Below are 18222 nucleotides of genomic sequence, written 5' to 3'. Positions count from 1 at the left end.
TTTTACCGAAATATGCACTGCGTAGAAACGGAAGCCCCCAAAAGTTACAAAATGGCGTTTTTTTTCAATTTTGTCGCACAATGATTTTTTTTTTCGTTTTGCCGTGCATTTTTGGGTAAAATGACTAATGTCACTGCAAAGTAGAATTGGCGACGCAAAAAATAAGCCATAATATGGATTTTTAGGTGGAAAATTGAAAGGGTTATGATTTTTAAAAGGTGAGGAAAAAACGAAATTGGAAAAACCCTGAGTCCTTAAGGGGTTAATACCCTACAGGTGTTTCACGACTTTTGCATATGTAAAAAAATTTTTTTAAATTTTTACCTAAAATGCTTCGTTTACCAAAATTTTTACATTTTTAAAAAGGTTAGTAGCAGAAAATACCCCCCAAAATTTGAAGCCCAATTTCTCCCGATTCAGAAAACACCCCATATGGGGGTGAAAAGTGCTCTGCTGGCGCACTACAGGTCTCAGAAGAGGAGGAGTCACATTTGGCTTTTTGAAAGCAAATTTTGCTCTGGGGGCATGCCGCATTTAGGAAGCCCCTATGGTGCCAGGACAGCAAAAAAAAAAAAAACACATGGCATACCATTTCGGAAACTAGACCCCTCGGGGAATGTAACAAGGGGTAATTTGAACCTTTATACCCCACAGGTGTTTCACGAGTTTTGTATATGTAAAGAAATTTTTTTCTTTTTTACCTAAAATGCTTGTTTTCCCAAAATGTTTACATTTTTAAAAAGGGTAATAGCAGAAAATACCCCCCGCGAAACACAATTTCTCCCGAGTACGGCGATACCCCATATGTGACCCTAAACTGTTGCCTTGAAATACGACAGGGCTCCAAAGTGAGAGCGCCATGCGCATTTGAGGCCTAAATTAGGGACTTGCATAGGGGTGGACATAGGGGTATTCTACGCCAGTGATTCCCAAACAGGGTGCCTCCAGCTGTTGTAAAACTCCCAGCATGCCTAGACAGTCAGTGGCTATCTGGCAATACTGGGAGTAGTTGTTTTGCAACAGGTGGAGGCTCCGTTTTGAAACAGTGGCGTACCAGACGTTTTTCATTTTTATTGGGGAGGGGAGGGGGGCTGTGTAGGGGTATGTGTATATGTAGTGTTTTTTACCTTTTATTTTATTTTGTGTTAGTGTAGTGCTTTTAGGGTACAGTCACACGGGCGGGGGTCCACAGTAGTTTCTCGCTGGCAGTTTGAGCTGCGGCAGAAAATTTGCCACAGCTTAAACTTGCAGCCGGATACTTACTGTAAACCTCCGCCCATGTGAGTGTACCCTGTACATTCACATTGGGGGGGGGGGGGGGGGGGGGGACATCCAGCTGTTGCAAAACTACAACTCCCAGCATGTACGGTCTATCAGTACATGCTGGGAGTTGTAGTTTTGCAACAGCTGGAGGCACACTGGTTGTGAAACACAGAGTTTGGTAACAAACTCAGTGTTTTGCAACCAGTGTGCCTTCAGCTGTTGCAAAAGCTACAACCTCCAGCATGTACGGACAGCGGAAGGGCATAGTGGGTCTTGTAGTTATGCAACAGCTGGAGGCATACTACTTTGGCTGGGGATGCTGGGGATTGTAGTTATGCAACAGCTGGAGACACACTGGTTTGCTACTTAACTCAGTGTGCCTTCAGCTGTTGCAAAACTACAACTCTCAGCAGTCACCGACAGCCAATGGGCATGCTGGGAGCTGTAGTTATGCAACAGCAGGAGGCAGACCACCACAACTCCCAGCATTCCCTTATGGGCATGCTGGGACTTATAGTTTTGCAACAGCTGGAGGCACATTTTTTCTATGGAAAAGTGTACCTTCAGCTGTTGTATAACTACAACTCCCAGCTTGCACAATCAGCTAAAGTGCATGCTGGGAGTTGTAGTGGTGCATCTGGTGGTTGCATAACTATAACTCCCAGCATGCCCATTGGCTGTCGGTGACTGCTGAGAGTTGTAGTTTTGCATGCTGGGAGCTGTTGCTAAGCAACAGCAGGAGGCTGTCACTCACCTCCTACTGCTGCTGCTTCATGCCGCCGCGCAGGTCAGTCCCTCGCCGCCGCCATCGCTCCTGGGACCCCGATCCCAACAGGGACGCCGGGGATCGGGGTCCCCAGCACCCGGGGTCTTCTTCCCGCTCACGTCCTCCGGAAGAGGGGCGGAGCGGGTTGTGGGTGTGACACCCGCAGCAGGCGCCCTGATTGGTCGGCCGGGAAACCGGCCGATGAATCAGGGCGATCGTGAGGTGGCACCAGTGCCACCTCACCCCTGGTCACTGGAGATCCGATTGACCCGGAATCCGCCGCAGATCGCTGGACTGAATTGTCCAGCGATCTGCGGCCATCGCCGACATGGGGGGGTCATCATGACCCCCCTGGGCGATATGCCCCGATGCCTGCTGAACGATTTCAGCAGGCATCGGGCACCGGCTCCGCTCCAGATGGCTGCGGGGGGCCGGTAAAGCACATGACGTTCTCATACGTCATGTGTCCTTAAGGACTTGGAAATGGAGACGTATGAGAACGTCATGTGTCATTAAGGGGTTAAATGGGAAAAGGGGGGTGATTCAAACTTTTATTAAGGGAGGTGTTAAAGGGGTACTCCGGTGAAAACCTTTTTTCTTTTAAATCAACTGGTGGCAGAAAGTTTAAACATATTTGTAAATTACTTCTATTAAAAAATCTTAAATCTTATCCTTCCAGTACTTATTAGCTGCTGAATGCTACAGAGGAAATTCCTTTCTTTTTGGAACACTGATGACATCACGAACACAGTGCTCTCTGCTGACATTTCTGTCCATTTTAGTAACCATGCATAGCAGATGTATGCTAAGGGCAGCATGGTGGCTCAGTGGTTAGCACTGCTGCCTTGCAGTGCTGGGGACTTGGGTTCAAATCCCACTAAGGACAACAATAAATAAAGCGTTATTATTATTATAATAACGTCAGCAAAGAGAACTGTGGTCGTGATGTCATCAGAGAGCATTCCAAAAAGAAAATAATTTCCTCTGTATTATTCAGTAGCTAATAAGTATAGGAAGGATTAAGATTTTTTAATAGAAATAATTTGCAAATATGTTTAACTTTCTGCCACCAGTTGATTTAAAAGAAAAAAGGTTTTCACCGGAGTACCCCTTTAACCCCTTCCCGACCTATGACATACCTGTACGTCATGGGTGGCAAGGTGTTCCCGACCCATGACATACAGGTACGTCATGAACATTACTGCCGCTACTCGCGGCACCCCGCAGCGCCCGGAAAGATGGTGGCTATCACTGATAGCCAGCCATCTTACCATGCGACCACGGGGGGTTTCATCCCCCCCCCCCCCCCCAGCGATCGCTGCCATCAGCTGGTCAAATCTGACTAGCTGATAGCAGCGTTTCGCTATGAAAATACTTAGCAGCGCGGTGTGTGAGTCCCGATCACAGGGATCGGGACACACACCGCTCTGCTAAGTGTCCCTGACCCGTCCCCCGGCATCACTTACCCGTCCGAGCGGTGTCCCGAGCGGTCCCGGCGTCCTCCATGCGGTCCCGGCTGCGCTGCGTCCCGGAGGTGAGTTTGCAGCACCAGTGTGGCATCTTCATTGGCAGCAGTGAGATCGCCGTAAAGCGATCTCACTGCTGCCTCTGAGAGTTTCAAAACTGCAACTCCCAGCATGCCCAGACAGCCTTTGGCTTTCTGGGCATGCTGGGAGTTGTAGTTTTGCAACATCTGGAGGCCCACAGTTTGGAGACCACTGTATAATGGTCTCCAATCTGTGCTCTTCCAGATGTTGCAAAACTACAAATCTCAGCATGCTCAGTCTGTCCAGGCATGCTGGGAGTTGTAGTTCTCTAACATCTGGAAGAGCACAGATTGGAGACCATTATACAGTGGTCTCCAAACTGTAGACCTCCAGATGTTGCAAAACTACAACTCCCAGCATGCCCAGACTGCCCAAGCATGCTGGAAGTTGTAGTTCGGCAACATCTGATCCTTCAGATATTGCCAAACTACAACTTCCAGCATGCCTGGGCAGTCTGGGCATGCTGGGAGTCGTAGTTTTGCAACAACTGGAGGCACACTAGTTGGGAAACATTGTCCGTTTCCTACCTCAGTGCCTCCAGCTGTTGCAATTGTTGCAAAACTATAACTCCCAGCATGCACTGACAGACCATGCATGCTGGGAGTTGTAGTTTTGCAACAGCTGGAGGCACACTGGTTTGGAAACACTAAGTTTGGTTGCAAAACACTTGAAAGTTTATTACTTAACTTAGTGTTTCCAAACCAGCGTTCCTCCAGCTGTTGCAAAACTACAACTCCCAGCATGCACGGACAGTCAAAGGGCATGCTTGGCGTTTGCAACAGCTGGATGTTTGCCCCCTCCCCCCAATGTGAATGTACAGGGTACACTCACATGGGCGGAGGTTTACAGTGAGTGCTGCAAGTTTGAGTTGGCACAAATTTTGCGCTGCAGCTCAAACTCCCAGCGGCAAACTTGCTGTGAACCTCTGCCCATGTGACTGTACCCTAAAAACACTACACTACACTAACACTAACCTAAAATAAAAAGTAAAAAACACTACATATACACATACCCCTACACAGCCCCCCCTCCCCCCCCAAAAAATGAAAAACGTCTGGTACGCTACTGTTTCCAAAACGGAGCCTCCAGCTGTTGCAAAATAATAACTCCCAGTATTGCCGGACAGCCATTGACTGTCCAGGCATGCTGGGAGTTTTGCAACAGCTGGAGGCACCCTGTATGGGACTGTCGTATTTCAGGGCAACAGTTTTGGGACACATATGGGATATCGCCGTACTCGGGAGAAATTGCCTTACAAATTTTGGGGGGCTTTTTCTTCTTTAACCCCTTATGAAAAGGTTAAGTTGGGGTCTACACCAGCATGTTAGTGTAAAAAAATAAATTTTTTACACTGACATGCTGGTGTTGCCCTATACTTTTCATTTTCACAAGAGGTAAAAGGGAAAAAAGACCCTCTAAATTTGTAATGCAATTTCTCCCGAGTATGGAGATACTCCATATGTGGGCGCAAAGTGCTCTGGGGGCGCACAACAAGGCCCAGAAGGGAGAGTGCACCATGTACATTTGAGGCGATTTGCACAGGGGTGGCTGATTGTTACAGCAGTTCTGACAAACGCAAAACAATAAATATCCATATGTGACCCCATTTTGGAAACTTCACCCCTCACGGAATGTAATAAGGGGTGCAGTGAGCATTTACACTCCACTGGCGTATGACAGATTTTTGGAACAGTGGTCTGTGAAAATGAAAAATAAAAATTTTCATTTGCTCAGTCCACCGTTTCAAATATCTGTCAAACACCAGTGGGGTGTAAATGCTCACTGCACCCCTTATTAAATTCCATGAGGGGTATAGTTTCCAAAATGGGGTCACATGTGGTCCACTGTTCTGGCACCATAGGGGCTTCCTAAATGGGACATGCCCCCCAAAAACCCTTTCAGAAAAACTCACTCTCCAAAATCCCATTGTCGCTCCTTACCTTCTGAGCCCTCTACTGCGCCCGCCAAACACTTTACATAGACATATGAGGTATGTGCTTACTCGAGAGAAATTGGGTTACAAATTTTAGGGTGATTTCTCTCCTTTTACCCCTTGTAAAAATTCAAAAATTGGGTCTACAAGAAAATGCGAGTGTAAAAAATGAAGATTTAGAATTTTCTCCTTCACTTTGCTGCTATTCCTGTGAAACACCTAAAGGGTTAAAACACTTACTGAATGTCATTTTGAATACTTTGGGGGATGCAGTTTTTATAATGGGGTCATTTGTAGGGTATTTCTAATATGAAGACCCTTAAAATCCACTTCCAACCTGAACTGGGCCCTGAAAAATTACGATTTTGAAAATCTTGAGAAAAATTGGAAAATTGCTGCGGAACTTTGAAGCCCTCTGATGTCTTCCAAAAATAAAAATTTGTCAATTTTTTTTTATGCAAACATAAAGTAGACATATTGTATATGTGAATCAATATGTAATTTATTTGGAATATCCATTTTCCTTTCAAGCAGAGACTTTCAAAGTTAGAAAAATGCTAAATTTTCAAAATTTTCATGAAATTTTTATATTTTTTACCAAGAAGGATGCAAATATCAGTGACATTTTTACCAATAACATAAAGTAGAATATGTCACGAAAAAACAATCTCGGAATCAGAATGATAAGTAAAAGCATTCCAGAGTTATTAATGTTTAAAGTGACAGTGGTCAGATTTTCAAAAAATGCCCAGGTCCTGAAGGTGAAAATGGGCTGGGTCATGAAGGGGTTAAAGAGTTCACCATGACCACCTCCTCAGGCAGAGAATTACACAATCTCACTGCTCTTACAATAACGAACCCCCGTCTGTGCTGGTGTAGAAACCTTCTTTCCTCTAAACGTAGAGGATGCCCCCTTGTTATTGATACAGTCCTGGATATAAATAGATCATGGGAGAGATCTCTGTACTGTCCCCTGATCTATTTATACATAGTTATTATGTCTCCCCTAAGTCTTCTTTTTTCTAAACTAAATAACTCCAATTCTGCTAATCTTTCTGGGTACATGCGCAGTGAAACGTGCTGCATTGTGGTTAATAAACCATATGGTTGGTACTACTACCTCCGTTACTCCTTGCCTTGATCAGCGCCGGAATTCCTGCTCCTACGAAGTCCTATCCACTCTCAGTCCAAGTTCCAGGAAGTCTGCAGACGGGCATGTTTGATCTACATACGATTACTATTGTTGTGTATGTCGGTACACAACCTCCTGTGGTAAGCAGTGATTTACCCTCCGCCTCCCCGGTATCCTTGTTGCAAGCGATACTCCACAAGGGTCGGCTTTTGTTTCTCTCATCTCAAAAGTAAAAACATGTCAACTTTATAATGTAACATAAAGCAGAATATTGTATATGTGAATCAATATATAATTTATATGGTATGTCTATTTTCCTTACAAGCAGAGAGCTTCAAAGTTAAAAGAATGCAACATTTTCAAATTTTTCATGAAATTTGGGAATTTTTCACCAAGAAATAATGCAAGTTTCAACCAAAATTTCCCACTATGTTAAAGTTAAATATGTGACGAAAAAACTATCTTGGAATCAAATTTATAAGTAAAAGCATCCCAGAGTTAATGCTTAAAGTGACAGTGGTCAGATGTGCAAAAAATGCTCTGGTCCCTAAGGTGAAAATGGGCTTGGTCCTTAAGGGGTTAAAAGGGTATTCCCGGAATTTCATTTTTGTTTGACTATGCTACAGGGGCTGTAAAGTTAGTGTTGTTCATAACATAGTGTCTGTACCTGTGTGTGACGGTGGTCTCGCAATTCCTATGTGATTTTCGCCCCAATATTTATTTTTAACAGCATACAAAATTACTCATGTCCAGGAATTTCCCAGGTTGCAATGCATCTAGACCTGACATCACTAGTCAGTTGTGCAAAGGGAGCCAGTCCTGCTTTAATGGATGGAGCGACAGAGAGATAATTTTGCAACAGCTGTTGGCACCCTGAAAAGAAAACACTGATCTTTTGATCTTATTTGGGCTGCAATGGGTGGGGTGGCTGATATGTGAGAGGGAGGAATGTAACTTCACACTTACAGGCATGGAACTATAGGATGTGCAGTTTAAGAGACCAAACTCCAACAGGAAATACCCAGATAGCCTGGCAGATATGTACTAAAATCACCTTATGGTTGATAACCCCTTTAACTCCTTAAGGACTTAGGGCGTACCTGTACGCCCTGAGTCCGCTCCCGTTCTATAACGCCGGGCCACAGCGGGTCGGGCCCGGCCTCTAACAATGGCCGGGACCCGGGGCTAATAGCGTACAGCATTGATCGCGCTTCCGCGTACTATTAACCCTTTAGACGGAGCGTTCAAAGTTGATCGCCGTGTCTAAAGTGAAACTAAAACGTTGCCGGTTAGCTCAGGGAGCTGTTCGGGATCGCAGCGGCGAAATCACGTCACCCCGAACAGCTGTAGGAGACAGCAGGAGGGTCTCATACCTTCCTCCTCGCTGTCCGATTGCCGAATGACTGCTCAGTGCCTGAGATCCAGGCATCCAGTTAAGCGGCAGAATCACTGATCAATGACAATCAAAACGTCCGATCAATACAAAAATAGTACAGCTAAAAACCAGATCACGGCACAAAATTAGCCCTCATACCTCCCCGTAGGCGGAAAAAATATAAAAGTTATAGGGGACAGAAGATGACAATTTTAAACGTATACATTTTACTGCATGTAGTTATGATTTTTTCCAGAAGTACGACAAAATTGATTGAAAGGGTTATGATTTTTTTAAGGTAAGGAGGAAAAAATTTAAGTGCAAAAACGGAAAAATGCTCAGTCCTAAATGGGGTACTCCCGTGGAAAACTTTTTTTTTTTAAATCAACTGGTGCCAGAAAGTTAAACAGATTTGTAAATTACTTCTATTAAAAAATCTTAATCCTTCCAATACTTATAAGCTGCGGAATACTACAGAGGAAATGGTTTTCTTTTTGGAACACAGAGCTCTCTGCTGACATCATGACCACAGTGCTCTCTGCTGACATCTCTGTCCATTTTTAGAACTGTCCAGAGTAAGAGAAAATCCCCATATCAAACGCTGCTCTGGACAGTACCTAAAATGGACAGAGATGTCAGCAGAGAGCACTGTGGTCATGATGTCAGCAGAGAGCTCTGTGTTCCAAAAAGAAAACCATTTCCTCTGTAGTATACAGACCCTAAAAAGTACTGGAAAGATTAAGATTTTTAACTAGAAGTAATTTACAAATCTCTAACTTTCTGGCACCAGTTGATTTAAAAAAAAGTTTTCCATGCGAGTACCCCTTTAACCTGTTAAGGACCAAGGGCCTTTGCTCCCTGGTACTTAAGGACCAAGGGCGTACCTGTACGCCCATGGGAATTTCGATCAGCAGGCACCCAACGCAAATACCAGTGTCATCAGACCCTCCGATGTCGGCGATCGGCGCAAATCGCAAGTGAATTCACACTTGTGATTTATGCGATTCCGGGTCATTACAGGTCTATGGTGACCCGGTATATAAGGGGGATCGCGGATGTCTAAGACACCCACGATCCCCCTGAAGGGATAGGAGTGAGGTGGCAGGGGTGCCACCCCTCCTGTCCCTGCTATTGGGCATCTATAAGCGACGTCCAATAGCAGACCGGGGGTGTGGGGGGGGTTAACTTTAGTTTTCCCCGTTCTGCCCACCCACAATAGGCGGGGCAGAACGGGGAAATGATAGAGGACCGACGCCGAGGTCCACTTACGCTGCGGGCGACGATCGGTGTCGGAGATCAGTGGACGGCGATGTCGTGCAGCTGGCTCCATGGATCCGACGGAAGGCGGTAAATTGCCTAGCAACATCTAGAGGGCTACAGTCCGAGACCACTATACAGTGGTCTCTACACTGTTGCCCTCCAGATGTTGCAAAACTACAACTCCCAGCATACCCAGACACCTGTCATGCTGGGATTTGTAGTTTTTCAACAGCTGGAGGGCTACAGTTTGGATATCACTCTGCAGTGAACTGTGGCCCTATAGATCTTGCAAAACTACAACTCTCATCATGCCTACATAGCAGTTAGCTGTCTGGGCATGCTGGGATTTGCAGTTTTGCAACAGCTGGAGGGTCACAGTTTGGAGATCACTGTGCAGTGGTTTCTAAACTGTAGCCCTTCAGATGTTGCAAAACTGCAAATCCCAGCATGCCCAAACAGCTGTCTCGCCATGCTGGGAGTTGTAGTTGCGTACCTCCAGCTGTTGCATAACTACATCTCCCAGCATGCGCTTCGGTGATCAGCACATGCTGGGAGTTGTAGTTTTGCAACAGCTGGAGGCACACTGGTTGGAAAATACTGAGTTAGGTAACAGAACCTAACTGAAGATTTTCCAACCAGTGTGCCTCCAGTTGTTGCAAAAGTACAACTCCCAGCATGCACGGTCTGTCAGTGCATGCTGGGAGTTGTAGTTTTGAAACAGCTGGAGGTTTGCCCCCCCCCCCCCCCCATGTGAACGTACAGAGTACATTCACACGGGAAGGGTTACAGTAAGTTTCCTGCTTCAAGTATGAGCTGCGGCAAATTTTTCCCAACAGCGCATACTCCTAGCGGTAAGCTCACTGAAAACCTTCGCCAATGTGAATGTACCCTAAAAACACTACACTACACTAACACCTAATAAAGGATAAAACACAACATATACACCCCCTTACACTGTCCCCCCAATAAAAATGAAAAAATTATTGTACAGCAGTGTCCAGGCATGCTGGGAGTTTAGCAACAGCTGGAGGCACCCTGTTTGGGAATCACAGGCGTAGAATACCCCTATGTCCACCCCTATGCAATCCCTAATTTAGTCCTCAAATGCGCATGGCGCTCTCTCACATCGGTCCCTGTCGTATTTCAAGGAAACAGTTTAGTGCCACATATGGGGTATTTCCGTACTCGGGAGAAATTGAACTACAAATATTGGGGGGCTTTTTCTCTTTTTACCCCTTATGAAAAGGAAAAGTTGGGGTCTACACCAGCTTGTTAGTGTAAAAAATAAATTTTACACTAACATGCTGGTGTTGCCCTTTACTTTTTATTTTCACAAGAGGTAAAAGGAAAAAAAAGATTCCCAAAATTTGTAACGCAATTTCTCCTGAGTACGGAAATACCCCATATGTAAAATGCTCTGCGGGCACACAACAAGGCTCAAGAGTAAGAGCTCACTATGTACATTTGAGGCCTAAATTGGTGATTTGCACAGGGGTGGCTGATTTTACAGCGGTTCTGAAATAAACGCCAAAAAATAAATACCCACATGTGACACCATTTTGGTAACTACACCCCTCATGGAACTTAACAAGAGGTATAGTGCACTTTAAATACTGGCATTACCCTAAATTTTTCATTTTCACAATGGAAAATAGGAAAAAAGCCCCCCAAAATTTGTAACCCCATTTCTCGTGAGTATATAAATACCCCATATGTGGATGTAAAATGCTCTGCTGGCAAACTACAATGCTCAGGAGAGAAGGAGCGCCATTGGGATTTTGAAGAGAAAATTTGTCCGGAATTGAAGGCCACGTGTGTTTACAAAGCCCCCGTAGTGCCATAACAATGGACCCCTCCCACATGTGACCCCATTTTGGAAACTACACCCCTCACGTAATGTAATAAGGGGTACAGTGAGCTTTTATCCCCCACAGGTGTCTGACAGATTTTTGGAACAGTGGTCTGTGAAAATGAAAAATTTTATTTTTCATTTGCTCAGCCCACTGTTCCAAAGATCTGTCAAACGCCAGTGGAGTGTAAATACTCACTGCACCCCTTATTAACCCCTTAAGGACACATGACGTACTGGAACGTCATGTGTCCACTCCCGATCTATAACGCGGGGCCACGGCGTGGCCCCGCGTCATAGCGGGTCGGGCCCGGCCTCTAACAACGGCCGGGACCCGTGGCTAATAGCGCGCGGCATTGATCGCTGTGCCGCGCGCTATTAACCCTTTAGACGCGGCGTTCAAAGTTGAACGCCGCGTCTAAAGTGAAACCGAAAGCATCCCGGCTAGCTCAGTGGGCTGTTCGGGATAGCCGCGGTGAAATCGCGGCATCCCGAACAGCTGACAGGACAGCGGGAGGGCCCCTACCTGCCTCCTCGCTGTCCGATCGCCGAATGACTGCTCAGTGCCTGAGATCCAGGCATGAGCAGTCATGCGGCAGAATCGTTGATCACTGGTTTCTTATGAGAAACCAGTGATCAACATAGAAGATCAGTGTGTGCAGTGTTATAGGTCCCTATGGGACCTATAACACTGCAAAAAAAAAGTGAAAAAAAAAAGTGAATAAAGATCATTTAACTCCTCCCCTATTAAAAGTTTGAATCACCCCCCTTTTCCAATAAAAAAAAAAACACAGTGTAAATAAAAATAAAAATAAACATATGTGGTATCACCGCGTGCGGAAATGTCCGAATTATAAAAATATATCATTAATTAAACCGCTCGGTCAATGGCGTGCGCGCAAAAAAATTCCAAAGTCCAAAATAGTGCATTTTTGGTCACTTTTTATATCATTTAAAAATGAATAAAAAGTGATCAATAAGTCCTATCAATGCAAAAATGGTACCGTTAAAAACTTCAGATCACGGCGCAAAAAATGAGCCCTCATACCGCCCCATACACGGAAAAATAAAAAAGTTATAGGGGTCAGAAGATGACAATTTTAAACGTATTAATTTTCCTGCATGTAGTTATGATTTTTTCCAGAAGTCCGACAAAATCAAACCTATATAAGTAGGGTATCATTTTAATCGTATGGACCTACAGAATACATATCAGGTGTCATTTTTACCGAAAAATGTACTACGTAGAAACGGAAGCCCCCAAAAGTTACAAAACAGCGTTTTTTTTTTTCAATTTTGTCGCACAATGATTTTTTTTCCCGCTTCACCATAGATTTTTGGGCAAAATGACTGACGTCATTACAAAGTAGAATTGGTGGCGCAAAAAATAAGCCATCATATGGATTTTTAGGTGTAAATTTGAAAGAGTTATGATTTTTTAAAGGCAAGGAGCAAAAAACGAAAATGCAAAAACGGAAAAACCTCCGGTCCTTAAGGGGTTAAATTCTGTGAGGGGTGTAGTTTCCAAAATGGGGTCACATGTGGGGGGACCACTGTCCTTGAACCACGGGGGGCTTTGTAAACGCACATGGCCCCTGACTTCCAAATTCACTATCCAAAAGCTCAATGGTGCTCCTCCTCTTCTGAGCATTGTAGTGCGCCAGCAGAGCACTTGACGTCCACACATGGGGTATATCCATACTCAGAAGAAATGGGGTTACAAATTTTGATGGTAATTTTCTACTATTACCCCTTGTAAAAATGTAAAATTTGGGGAAAAACCAGCATTGTAGTGAAAATTTTTTTTTTTTCATTTACACATCCAACTTTAACAAAATGTTGTGAAATACCTGTGAGGTGGTAAGGCTCACTGTACCCGTTGTTACGTTCCTTGAGGTGTGTAGTTTCCAAAATAGTATGCCATGTGTTTTTGTTTTTGCTGTTCTGGCACCATAGGGCTTCCTAAATGAGACATGCCCCCCAAAAACCATTTCAGCTAAATTTGCTTTCAAAAAGCCAAATGAGACTCCTTCTCTTCTGAGCATTGTAGTTCACCCGCAGAGCATTTTACGTCCTAACATGGCGTATTTCCATACTCAGAAGAGATGGGGTTATAAATTTTGAGGGTAATTTTCTCCTATTACCCTTTATAAAAATGGTAAATTTGGGCAAAAAACTGAACTTTAGTGAAAACATTTTTTTTCATTTACACATCCGACTTTACCGAAAAGTCATCAAACACCTGTGGGGTGTTAAGGCTCACTGGCCCCTTGTTACATGCCTTGAGGGGTGTAGTTTCCAAAATGGTATGCCATGTGGTGGGTTTTCTGCTGTTCTGGCACCATAGGGGCTTCCTAAATGTGACATGCCCCCCAAAAACCATTTCAGAAAAACTCACTCTCAAAAATGGGGATATGCTCCTATTCTGGACAGTTCCTAAAATGGACAGAGGTGTCAGCAGAGAGCACTGTGGTCAGGCAGAAAGGAAATGAAAAAGAAAACAACTTCCTCTGGAACATATAGCAGATGAAAAGTACTGGAAGGGTTAAAATTTTTTAATACAAGTAATTTACAAATCTGTATAACTTTCTGGCACCAGTTGATTAAAATAATAATAATTAATGTTTTCCAGTGAAATACCCCTTTTAAGTCTTGATATTCAGAGTGTGATTTTCCGACAAGCTCCTAGCTGGATTAGATTTCAGTCAGAGGCACACAGGGCTGACAAGAATGTGAATGTTATTTTGAGAGCCATGTGCCTCATAATAAATTTGGCAATTCTAAAGCCAGCAGGATAAGACTAGCATGTGAAACTTTAAAAAATTCTATCTATACTGAAATTGTATTAAAAAGAACACTTTAAAAGCTCTTTTTGTAGATTTAGTTAAAGAGTACCTGTCATCAAACCATATTTTCTAAACTAATTTAAATTAAATTCCCTAACTGCTCCTAACACCCCTCCACATTGTGTGAGCTCCTGGCAGGAGAAAGTGGGTGTTCCCTAGCAGGCGCGATGTCACTGAAGCCTGTGAGAGCTGTGCCTCCCCATGCCCCACACACACACTTCCTGAATTTGGTCTTCTGCCAGGCCAGGAGACCAAACTATTTGACTTGCACAGGAAACAGAACAGAGCCACCTAGTGGCTGTTTATTCAATCACGTTAAAAACATATAAAGGTTGAGAATTTTAACAGCAAGTAAAAAGCTTTTTATAATTACATAAGAAACAATATATTAAAAGTATAGTTTGGTGACAGGTACTCTTTAAAGAAAAACAAAAATTATGTGTTTATACTATGTTAGACAGCATATAGAAAAGATAGTTTTTAGTACCTTTGTTTAATGTCCTTTTGTTGTTAGTACCTTTTTGGTGCCTAAGACTAAAGTTGGCAAAACCCGCTGCTGTTGATGATGGCCTGTGTAAGTCCATTTTGGATGTAAGGGGCATCTTTTTTCATGGTGAAAGTAGGGAAATATAAAGGACACAACAAAAATGTATAAGTATAGGAATAAATAAATACGGAATAATATAACTTCTGTTAACTGCTGCAATATAGAAAGGCAATATAATTTTGCTTCACTTCTGGAATTTCTAGGGAGGGGGAATGGGGAAGCCTTCCAAAGTATTAAATGCCACAGATATAGCCATGTTTTTCTGACAAAGAGGGTTCAGTTGTGGTAACTGATGGTATGCATTACTTACATTGTGTAGTGCAACCCTTCCTGAAATCGATCACATTAAATAATGGTATGTAGTATTTTAAGGTTTTATAAAGCATGTTTTAAATAATTTTTTCATTAATCCTGTCCGTGCAGAGAGTACCTGAATGTGGATGAATAGAAAAGCCATCAGTTGAATCTGAAGATAGGCATGGCACAAGAGGGGAGTGTGGATTTCCACTCCCCTTATTTATGTGAGTAAAAGGCTGTTATTGAAAGAGTTTTTTCTTCGGTACAACTGTTTTTATCCTGCTCTCCAATTTTTTCACTTTTTGTATTTAAATTCTATGTCAAAATATTATTTGTAAATGTCTTAATTAGAGATTAGCGAATCAAAGCTGACAAAGCCGAATTTGCTACAAATTTCATGAAATATTTGATTCGCACTAAATGTGAATATCGCAGTGATTCTATCACGCAAATCGCTTCATTAAACTCTATTTACTGTGGTCCAGGCTCCAGGGCATCTAAAATGGCGGATCCACATGTCAGTACATGGGGCTGGGAAGGCAAGGCGGTAAGGGAAGTAGGTGGGTTGACCCTGAATCACATACAGGATGCAGCCTATCGGCAGCCAGTCACCCCTATGATGTCACAGCCCTATATATACGACAGCCATTTTGCGGCTTGTCATATCATTCATTACACTGCATAGCGATAGGACGGACATCGCTGTGTGTTACACAGAAAAGCTAATTCCAGTAGCGTTTCACATCCTAGTCACATCAGTGTTCTCGTGGACGGAGAGCATTGTTTTTTTCACTGAAAAGGATTTTTACTGCAGCCATTAACCTCAGTTTCTTTCTTCAGCATAGTATTATAGAGAGGGGCAGAGAGCTGTGTGTTGCCTCATACATTTCAACAAGCTGCCTCAACTTCATAAACCTTAGCAGAGGAGGCCGCAATAATTTTTCAGCACAATTCTGTGTCTTTGTTCCACAACAAATCATCTGCTGGTTATAATAGTCTTATAATAGTCTGCTCTTAATAGTCTTTCACAGAGTGCAATTTTGTGTTTAGTACTGCTTGTGTTGTGCAAAAATGTTTTTTTAAGTGTACTGTACCACATTTTTCCGCCCTCATAAGTGCATAACTGCATACCACATACGTACATCTAAGTAGTGTACTATTTTGTACCTGTTATTCTATCAAGGGCTTAGATTCTGTGAAAGTCCAGGCAAAAGTAATCACCGGCTGGTGTTTTACAAAAATGCAGAGTTTTTAAGCATACTTTAGCGCATTTTTCTGCCCTCATAAGTGCATACCACGTACCTATATCTCTAAGAAGTGTACTATTTGTTATCTGCTAATCTTTCGTGGGCCTACATACTGTGAAAGTCCAGGCAAAAGTAATCACCGGCTGGTGTTTTACAAAAATTTGTATTTTTAAGCGTACTGTAGCGTATTTTTCTGCCCTCTAAGTGCATACCACATAACTACATCTCTAAGTAGTGTACAATTTTTTACCTGCTAATCTATTGTGGGCCTAAATACTGTTAAAGTCCAGGCAAAAATAATCACTGGCTGGTGTTTTACTAAAATACATTTTTTTAAGCGTACTGTACCGCATTTTTCTGCCCTCATAAGTGCATACCTGATACCATATACTTACATCTAAGTAGTGTACTATTTTGTACCTGTTAATCTGTCAAGGGCCTACATACTATGATAGTCCAGGCAAAAGTACTCACCAGCTGGTACTTTTTTAAGTGTACTGTAGCGCATTTTTCTGCCCTCATAATTGCATACCACATACCTACATCTAAGTATTGTACTATTTTGTACCTGTCAATCTGTCAAGGGCGTATATGCTGTGAAAGGATAGCTAATAGTACACACCTGCTGCTGTTCTAGACAAATACTGTTTTAAGCATAGTGAAACGTATTGTACTCCCCTGATATACGCAATAAGTATTTCAGGCAGAGTAGTGCACACTGCAGTGGCAGAGGCCTAAATTCATCAGGCGCAGGCAGAGGTCGCAGCAGAGTAGGGGCGTGTGGCAGCCGGAGTTGCAGTGAGAGGTCTGAGCTCCCGGTGTCAGCTAGCAGTCGTGTCTCGACCAGCAACCCAACAACTGTGATTGATTGGTTAACTCAGTCATCCACTTCATCCCAAGTGACATCCAACACACCCAGTCAACAGTCGGTGGGTTCCCCAGACTCAACCCTCACTTGGCATGGCCCTCATGCTGCTGCTGCCACCTAGAGGCTCTGTCATTGTGCTACTCTATGGTCTCCTCATTCTATTGCTACCACCTTCAGGCTCTGTCACTGTGCTGCCATATGGTCTCCTCATGCTGATGCTGCCACCTCCAGGCTCTCTCATTGTGCTGCTCTATGGTCTCCTCATGCTAATGCTACCACCTCCAGGCTCTCTCATTGTGCTGCCATGGATACTGCAAAACAGAATTAAGGTGCTGGTCCCCAGTTTCAGAAATTCCTCTGCATTAGAGTCACTTTCAGGACTCCTGATGCTGCTGCTGCTACCTCCAGGCGGTCTCATTCAGCCACTATATGGTATCCTCATGCTTCAGCCACCTCCAGGCTGTTCCATTCAGCCACTATATGGTCTCCTGATGCTTCAGCCAACTCCAGGCTGTTCCATACAGCCACTATATGGTCTCCTCATGCTTCAGAAAACTCCAGGCTGTGCCATTCAGCCACTAAATGGTCTCTTCATGCTGCCACAAACTTCAGGCAGTCATTCAGACACTATATGGTCTCCTCATACCGATGTCACCTCCAGGCTCTGTCATTGTGCTGCCATGTGACATGTGACTCCTTGTTAAATGTGGTCCTTTGTACCCGCAAGCCGGGGCCCGGGACACTAAAGCTTGGAAATAAACATTTCAGTTTCAAAATCTTCAATTTCAAAATCTTACATTTCTATTTAAAAATCTTCAACAATAACCTCCAAACCACTTAGGGATTCTCCAGGTGCAAGCAAAGGATAGCGGCAATAGATATGGCAACAGTGCTTAATAATAAGATCAGGTAAGTATAGCCGAGGTATTTAATAGGAAATAGAACAACGCGTTTCAACGCCAGGACCGGCGTCTTCCTCAGGTTCAGACAAGAAAATGACACATATCAGATATATATACAAAAAAGTACCATATTGCGGGAGACAATTAGCTCACGTCACGCCATGAGAACGGGTTCCAGGAGTTGGGCGGAAGTGAACCACAGGTCAAACGGACATGACGGAAGCTGTCATGAATACAAAAAGGTACGTTACGAAAACATATAACAATAATATATTAAAAAAGGGAAATATTGTAAAAACAAACAATAAGAACGGTACATCAATGACACATAAGGAAAAATGCTCACATCATCCCTCTATGCTGTGTTTTCAATCGTTTCATTTAACCCGT

At 43.5% G+C, this 18222-nt stretch overlaps 1 protein-coding gene across 3 annotated transcripts in view; it reads left to right on the top strand.

Moving 5' to 3' along the window:
• Positions 1-18222, top strand: part of FMN2 (formin 2) — a 660180-nt gene that overhangs the window by 367512 nt on the left and 274446 nt on the right. Inside the window, exon 10 of one of the 3 annotated variants that reach the window (XR_008891425.1) lies at positions 14942-15039. The exons of the other annotated variants lie outside the window; for them this stretch is intronic. The gene's annotated coding sequence lies outside the window, so the exon portion shown is untranslated. The remainder of the gene's footprint in view (positions 1-14941; positions 15040-18222) is intronic. 3 annotated transcript variants of the gene reach the window in all.

This window comes from Hyla sarda, chromosome 3, assembly GCF_029499605.1.
Source record: "Hyla sarda isolate aHylSar1 chromosome 3, aHylSar1.hap1, whole genome shotgun sequence".
NCBI lineage: Eukaryota > Metazoa > Chordata > Amphibia > Anura > Hylidae > Hyla > Hyla sarda.
Note: the sequence above shows the minus strand (reverse complement) of the source record. Positions and strands in the feature narration are given on the sequence as shown.